General features: G+C 36.3%; 1 pseudogene; it reads left to right on the top strand.

Annotated features, from left to right (window-relative positions):
* Positions 1 to 614: 614 nt before the first annotated feature.
* LOC145784718 (U6 spliceosomal RNA) lies at positions 615 to 710 on the top strand (annotated as a pseudogene).
* Positions 711 to 8,250: the final 7,540 nt, after the last annotated feature.

The raw sequence follows: 8,250 nt of genomic DNA, 5'->3' as shown, positions 1-8,250 counted from the left end.
GAACGCATTTCGTACCCAGTATCCAGCGTTACATGTTGTTCATATTTATGTTAGAATACCGCAGCAACAAAATTAATCGAACAACGCTACTGCCAGGCCAAGCTCCTTTTAGGCCTACAACACGTTTGACTTCTTTAACATTGCCTAATAAACGAGGCCACTTGTTTTGCGCACTTATAGCGAGGCGAGCAGTTTCATCAGAATATTCATCGCCAAGCAAGAGTGGTGTTGTCACTTCGCTTCACAAAAGATATCTTGCAATTAACAATTTCAGTAGACAAGGAAATGTTTGACACATTGCAATACAGGCAACAATAGTGGTCTGCAAACATATCAGCGAAAAATAGGCTCCAATAACAAGGAGAAAGAAACCAGGCACCATGAAACAAACGCTTGTGGAAATCACCGAAAAATCGTAAGTCTATCGTAATTCATGAACAGTCTTCCCTCTAAAAAAGCAATGAGTTAGTTTTTCATCCTTTTTGTGAGAGTCTATAAAACCTTCTTTCTTTTATTATAGACAACTGTCACTTGCGATGCTTATCACTTATCAGCGTGGCAAGAATTTGTTGATTAACAGCATTTTGCAGTACTTGCTTCGGCAGTAGGCTACATGCTTCGGCAATACTAAAATTGGAACGATACAGAGAAGATTAGTATGGTCCCTGCGCAAGGATGACACGCAAAATCGTGAAGCGTTTCATATTTCTTAAAAAAAAACATTTTGCAGTACTAAGCTAAACATTTTCATAATACAATCAGAAAAAGTCTTTAAATTTATATACAATTTTTTTCCAATTTATTATAATTGAGTTGGCACACCGATCTATTTTGCCAACAAAAACTTGCATAAAGAGAACACTGCTCGTGAAACACCATAACGATGAAACCCACACTAGTGTTTACATGATATTTGCAAACTTAAAATAAGCAACCCTATGCTCACAGACATTTTCGAATTTCGAAAACAGACATTTTAATCAACCACTGGGATAGTGTGGCTGGACATTCAGTGGACATCGCATTGGTATAGCTTTAACCAACCCCCCAGCTAGAACTATAATCGGATTGGTCGGTCAGTGGAATCGCATGCAAAGCGAAAATATGCTTCCCGAAAATTATTTTTCGCCTTCGTGCTCTTTAACTCCTCAAGAAAAGTATTTTTGGTTATACTTGTACGCTGATACCTTCCGCGGGCCGCAGCGGTACAGCGTGGCGGGCCGCATGCGGCCCGCGGGCCGCCAGTTGGTGACCCCTGGTCTACAAGATATTGATATTACACGATTTATAACTTAGTGGAAGTCTACGTGAAACTTGCTCTCCTATTTTTGATAAGGTTGCAACTTGCGATTTGACTAGTTGTATCGAATGTGTGGGGTGAACACGAGAACCCGTTCTGTGGTATTTTAGTTATTTCTATTTGTATTGTCAGAAAGGCAGAAAAAAGAAAAACAAAGGTTAAATTAATTTAGTCAACTCAGTCGATGTGCACGCAAATATGTAGGATCACTTTTTGTAGGTACACTAAAATGATGTCTTCCTTATGAAAATAAACTAAGAAGTGTGATTAGGCTAAGAAGTATTTGACGAAATGTAGCCTACTTTAAATTTATGTTTTTGGCATGATGATGAATGCGAAGAAAATGTTTTGCTAACTAGCTTAAAAATGTAATTTTTTAGTGTAGGCTGATAATGATTCCCCATTTCGTCCTTGATCGTTTTATCAAAGTAAAGTAAATGTATTTAAGCCTGTTGTTCATTATCTTTAAAGTTAACAGGTTTTTTGAATGAAAGACAACAGTTTTCCTATTAAAAACTCTGCTGTAATAACGAATGCTGCTTCACTTAAAAAAAAACGAAAAAAATTACTTTTAATAAGGAAATAAAAAAGAATGTATCTCAGTCATAGGCTACATCCTTTAGTTTAGAGGACGAATATATGTGCACGAGCCCTTCCATTGGCTTTAAATCTTGTGAGGAGGCATCAACACCAAACTATTTTGTTGTTTGAAACCTTTAAATAGCGACTCTAAACATTTGCAAGAAAGCGTGACAGAATCTTACCAATGAGATCAAATTTTGTTTTTTTGCTGTCATTAGCCGTCGCCGGTTTGTTGACTTTACTGTTGGGACCTTTTACCTGGAATTTTCTCTTACCTCATATTGCGTGACAACGAACTTCAACCAACTGCATTATGTGTTTTACCTTATCGTTTAATCGAATAGAATGCCAATCGTGTCTCACCTCGTTTTTTTACTGCTGCAATAGAAAAAAGGCCATAATTCCAAAATTAAAAATCACCCATGTTTTGTTTTATAATGCCTCCTTTAGATTAACAAAAACTGCGATCTTTTTGGTTGGTTCACTTTTTAATTTTGTCTCTGCAGTAGTTGACAAAGTTTTTTCGCTTTTTAAACGCTGTTTGCTGCTGTTTGGGATACTGTTTTCTTGAAGTTAAAAAATAGTTTATTCATGATGCTGCTTAAGATACAAAATTTCAATACATCTAAACTGATCGAACAATATCTTTGGAGATTGCACCAGTAATTACATTGTGGTACCATTATTGAAGGAAAATAATCTCAATCTCACTAAAAAAACGTTTCTTTGGAAAAACAATATGATTGACATAATTAAATCACTCTGCTCTGGCTTATTCAAATTTTACAATAAGACTACAAGTGAGGTACGTAGCTTATATTTTACCGCCCTCCACAAAATGCCGCCCTATAGGATATGTTTGCATGTACAACGGATAGCTACGTCACTGGCGCTATAAAGTATTTTGAATAAGTTCTGAGGTTCTATAGCCTAATAAAGTTACACAATGTGTTAATGCTGCATCAAAGTTTGCATGGTTAGAAATAAGCTACTTATTTTTAATCTAAAATAATGCAGAAAATTACAAAAATAATTTATTCGTACTTACTGAAGTGTGCACGTAGGCTATAATGATGTTGTAAATAGCCTTGGCCTGCGATTGTAATTACTGTAGGCCTACTTGATACGTAACATTTTTTTTCAAAGGTTGAACTTATATAGTATCGTACATTTGAATGCCACTGTTATTTTATTAACGTTTATTTGAGCTTTCAAAACGGAAACATTTTAAATGTATAAATTGCGTAAAAGTGATTTTTGTCTCTTAGTCTACCTCAGAAACTTTCTAATTAAGATATTTTTCTATGTAGTCATACTGAAACTTTTTTTTATAAATATTAATAAAAGCGTTGGAATGGCGCAGCGGATAAAGCGCTCGCTTTCCAATCATGCAATTCTGGTTCGATTCTCGGCTTAAACTGGTTGTTGAAAAACACCGCTCACCTCTACCCAGGGTGTAATAACTTAGGTGGGCGTATAGTTGCTAAAGGAAAGGCTGCCGAGAGAAAAGAGCCGGCCACCCTACTCTCGTTAGTGCCGAAGGCTATAATGAGAACCTTGTCTTCTTATCCCCGGAGCTTGGATCAAGCACTGGACTCATTTTCACCTTTTATTAATAAGAACTTTTTGATGTGGCTTACGGTAACATGAAAACGATTGAAGGTCACGTGCCTCGTTCCCCTGAGAGGCTGCGCCACTGCACGTTCTTAAGCTCAGTAGACAGCTGTATTTCTGTATTGGTTTAGTGTATAAGATATTCGGCAATTTGTTGATTTACCCCCCCCCCCCCCTCAAATGATTTGATCTTGTACGTGTATGTCATAATTGAATTTTTTTCGTATTTGTTTTCCGTAGGCTACATTTTTGTAATAGGCCTATATTTGTTTTCCGTATTTGTTTCTCTATTTAGGCTTTCCCTTGGTCTGAGCTCTTTATCGCTCTCTGGTGTGTTGGATATTAATACTATTCTGTAAAAGTGGTTTTGAATCTTATCCTCGGACTGACAAGACCTTTGGTAAGTTATTCCTGGTAGTTTCGCATACTTGTAGAGGCTTTTGAGGCACTGCCAGTTGTCGAGATTAGCGGAGTGAAGTGGTAGTTGATGTGGTTTTAACTGCTACCTTTTCCTGCTTGAATTTTCGTGTCAATAACATCATCTTGAATGGCAGCCAAATTGGGCTAACAATGGCTTATTATAGGCTACATGCCGGCTAATAGCTACTGGTCCTATAGTAGGCTAGGCTAGGCTACATAGCCTAGCCAAAATTGCAATTTTTTTTATAACGCAATTTGGCAATTGCGTTATAGGCTAGCCTATAGGCTACTTAGTTTTGCGTCCTTTACGTAGGCTATGCATCTGTAAAGTTAGAGGAAGTCCACAGTTGCGACGATGGGCAGGTTGGTTGAAGAGATTAGGCTACTAAAACGACGACTTGATTGATGAAGCTACTGCTGATGAGTAGCTCTTCCGTCGTTAACAAGCCATTAATGCTGGTTAAATTCCTGACTGATGAAGATAAGAGATGACTTGATGGAACTCAATTCAATTCAAATTGTTTTTCTTTGTCGGAAAACAACAGCAATGATAAAGTTACCAATAGTTTACGGGAACAAAACCAACAAAAGGAAACGGCGGCAAAACCGCAAAAGTTTAAAACGTGCTTGCGATATAAATTTAAAGGATACGTCGATGAAAGTAAATTTAAGTACGGCCACCAAACCTAACAGTTTTAAATAGATGAATTACCGGTATACTTGAAAGAAGCAGTTGGCTTCACATAGGTTACCTAAAGCAACTGGAGGTGTTACAGTTGATGAAGCCATGCGGGGACGACTGAGCCTTACAACCAATACAAAAAAAGAAAAATTAAAAACACGAGCATGAATAAACGTACGGTGAGCTTATTATTCATAAAAACTATGTAGCCTACAGTGCTTCATTTTTAAATAAAATGAAGTGAAGTGTTCGCAGCAACGACAGTGATGTAGTTTTAAAATAGGAATCGATAACTGATGGGTTCAGGAATATACATTAATTATTATTTAAACATGATATTAAAGTGATGATCATGAATGATAAATACAAATAGGGCCAGAATGCACCACTGGGGCAGCTCAGTGGTTCCGTATCATCATTAGCTCAGTGGTTTCGCGCCCGGATCAAGATCACGCGGAGCAAGTTCGACTCTCCATTCAGCGGCACCTAGTGAATGGAATAATTCCCCGGCAACAACAGGATGGTCATTTTATTTTTGTTTGGATGCGAAACGCCGAAACATACATAAAACAAAAACTGACAGTGTGCAATGTGCATCCAATGAGAGAGTGCGAAAGACCGTAGCCCTGAAGGCGTAGGAGGTCGTCGAGTCTGCACTCTCTCATACAAATAGTTATACGAAAGACAGTGTGCATCCAATGAGAGAGTGCGAAAGACCGTAGTCCTGAAGGCGTAGGAGGTCGTCGAGTCTGCACTCTCTCATACAAATAGTTATACGAAAGAAAGTATTGCGTATTTAAAAATTGTAGCAAATTGACACAAAAAAGAGGAAGGAAGGAAGAATAGAAAAAAACGAAAACAAATACAGATACTACAAAAAATAATAACAATTAACATAGTCAGGTAGTGGATGTCGTTTTTATAGCTCTTGATTATTGAAGAAGTGTTTTTTGCACATTTTATTGAAAAATTTGAAGCCTTTTTTCATGTTTTTTTTCTTCATATTTTGAGGTAAACTGTCCCATACCTTGATTCTCATGCATTTTAAACTTTTTTGAAATAATTGGGTATTTGCCTGTTTAGTAGGCTATAAAGTGAATTGGAGCTTGAACGTTGGGTGTTATACGAATGAATAGCTGATACATGTGTAAAGAAAGTTTTGAAGTTTTCCGGTAGTTTATTATTATAAAATTTGTACATAAATTTGTTTATTTCTAGTTTATAAGTAGAATTAACAGTTAGTATTTTATTTTCTTGATAGAGTGGCAGTAATTTAGTTTTCATTTCAAATGCTCCTGTAACGATTTTAATTATCTTATTTTGTCTAACTTGAATTCTATTCAAGTATTTTGTGGGTGCGCATCCCCAGTTGATAATTCCATATTGTAGGTGCGAGTGTACAATGCTATAATAAATATTGATGAGAACTTTTCTAGAAGTAAATTTTCTAAGTTTACTCAGTACGCCTGAAGAAGAGGATAGTTTTTTCGAGAGGCTATCAATGTGTTTATTCCAGTTGAGTTTGTTATCAATTGTGATTCCTAAGTAGCGTGTGTGGTCAACTTCCTTAATTATTGTACCATTTAATTTAATTTGCATATCGGAGAGTGTAGTCTTTTTATTGTTAAAGAGTATGTAGTTAGTTTTACTCAAGTTGAGTGTCAACTGATTGTTATCAAGCCAAGTGTAGAGTTTGCATAATTCTTTATTCATTATCGGCTGGAGGTTGCTGGTAGTTTTTTGAGCCAAATAGAGAACTGTGTCATCAGCATAGAGTAGAGTTTTCAAATTAGTTGCATCGGGAAGATCGTTTATGTAAACTGAAAACAAAAAGGGGCCAAGTACACTGCCCTGAGGAACTCCGATAGTAATATTTGAGCGAGAAGAGTTGATTTTCCCGCCATGTACATATTGCTGCCTATTGGTTAGATATGAATAAATAAGGTTTTTAACGTTTTCCCTTACACCATAATGATTCAACTTGTCAATTAAGATTTCGTGATTAACTGTATCGAATGCTTTTTTGAGATCTATAAACACTGAGCACACAATGTGATTGTTGTTTAGTTCATTTATGATATCTTCATGGAAGTGAGTAATTGCTAAATTGGTTGAGTAGTTTTTCCGAAATCCAAATTGCAAAGGGGAGAAGAGTTTATATTTTTCCCAGAAATTAGCCAAGCGTTTGTGAATGATTGTCTCAAATATTTTGTTGAAAGGCGATAAAATCGATATCGGTCTGTAATTCTGAGGTTCCTGCTTGGAGCCTGATTTATAGATAGGTATGACTTTGGCTATTTTCAAAGCTTCAGGATAGTGTCCAGTAATCATACAGTTATTAAAGACTCGGGTAAGATAAGGAGCTATTAAGAAGTTGGAGCTCTTTATAATAGTCAAGGGAATGTCATCGTATCCTGGGGACTTGTTATGCTTGAGGTCATCAATTATATTTATTACTTCGTTATTATCTGTTGGTCGCAGGCTGACGGAAGTAAGAGGGCTAGACCGTCCATTTTTTAGAGTATTTCTGTAATTTGTGCTTATTTGTTTACCTTTTGCTAATTTATGACCAATATTCACAAAATAGTTATTCATTTCCTCGCAGATTTCTTCTGGTTTTTCTGTAGTTGTGTGATTGTTAAGAGAGATTTTGTATGGTAATTCATTAGTTTTGTTTTGTTTACGTATTATCTTGTTGATAGTCTTCCAAGTATCTGAGGAACTCCTACCCAATTTGAATATTTCTTTGTAATAAGCCTTTTTCGCTTTAGTTTTTATGCGAGTTAATTTGTTACGAAATTGCTTATATTCACTGTGTATTGTGGGATCCTTATTTTTGAGAAATTTTCGAAAAAGTTTATTTTGTTTTTTGATAAGCTTCAAGATACGATTAGAAATCCAAGGTTTACCTGATGAGGAATGTTGTTTACATGTTTGTTTAACTTTAGGAAAATGTAGGTTTGTTAAGAAGATCATTTTAGCAATAAGCCATTCAATACTATTACTGCTTATTGCGGTTGGATTTGAAGGATAGAGTCAAGATCAGCTAGATATTTTTCAAGCCTTTGTGCGGTGATTTTTCTAATCAATGGCCTCGACTGCTCTTTATGTGATGCCGTAAAGTTTGTTTTGACCATAATGGGCAAGTGATCCGATACGTCACTTGAAATTACAAAGGGTTTCATTTTATGGGCGTGTAAACAGTTGGTGTAAATGTGATCAATAATTGTGCTGGTGGTTGTAGTTATTCTAGTTGGTATGTTTATTAGTTGTAACGCACCTGCAGCGGTAACTTCATCAAAGTAAAGTTTGAATTTATTGTTTTCATTATACTTTCCAAAGTCGATGTTGAAGTCACCTAGGATCAGATACTTCTGCTTAGGTTTGAATGATTTAATCAAATTAATAAAGCTTTCCTGAAAGCAGCTTATGTCGCTAGAAGGATGGCGGTAAATCGATCCGATGATAAGGAACTCATTGTTAGGCAACGACATTTCAGCCCAGACGTCTTCGCAGTTTTTTAAATTAAGGCGGAGAGTGACTATAAGTTATTGAAGGTTAATTTATTTGATAAGTAGATACCAGCTCCTCCTGCTTTTGTGCTGGAATTCACGTTAATTAGTTCGTACCCAGGAAGCCGAACGAGACTTTC

This window comes from Aplidium turbinatum, chromosome 1 (genome assembly GCF_918807975.1).
Source record: "Aplidium turbinatum chromosome 1, kaAplTurb1.1, whole genome shotgun sequence".
In the NCBI taxonomy this organism is placed as follows: Eukaryota; Metazoa; Chordata; class Ascidiacea; order Aplousobranchia; family Polyclinidae; genus Aplidium; species Aplidium turbinatum.
The sequence above is the reverse complement of the archived record's forward strand: the minus strand, read 5'-3'. Positions and strand labels throughout refer to the sequence as shown.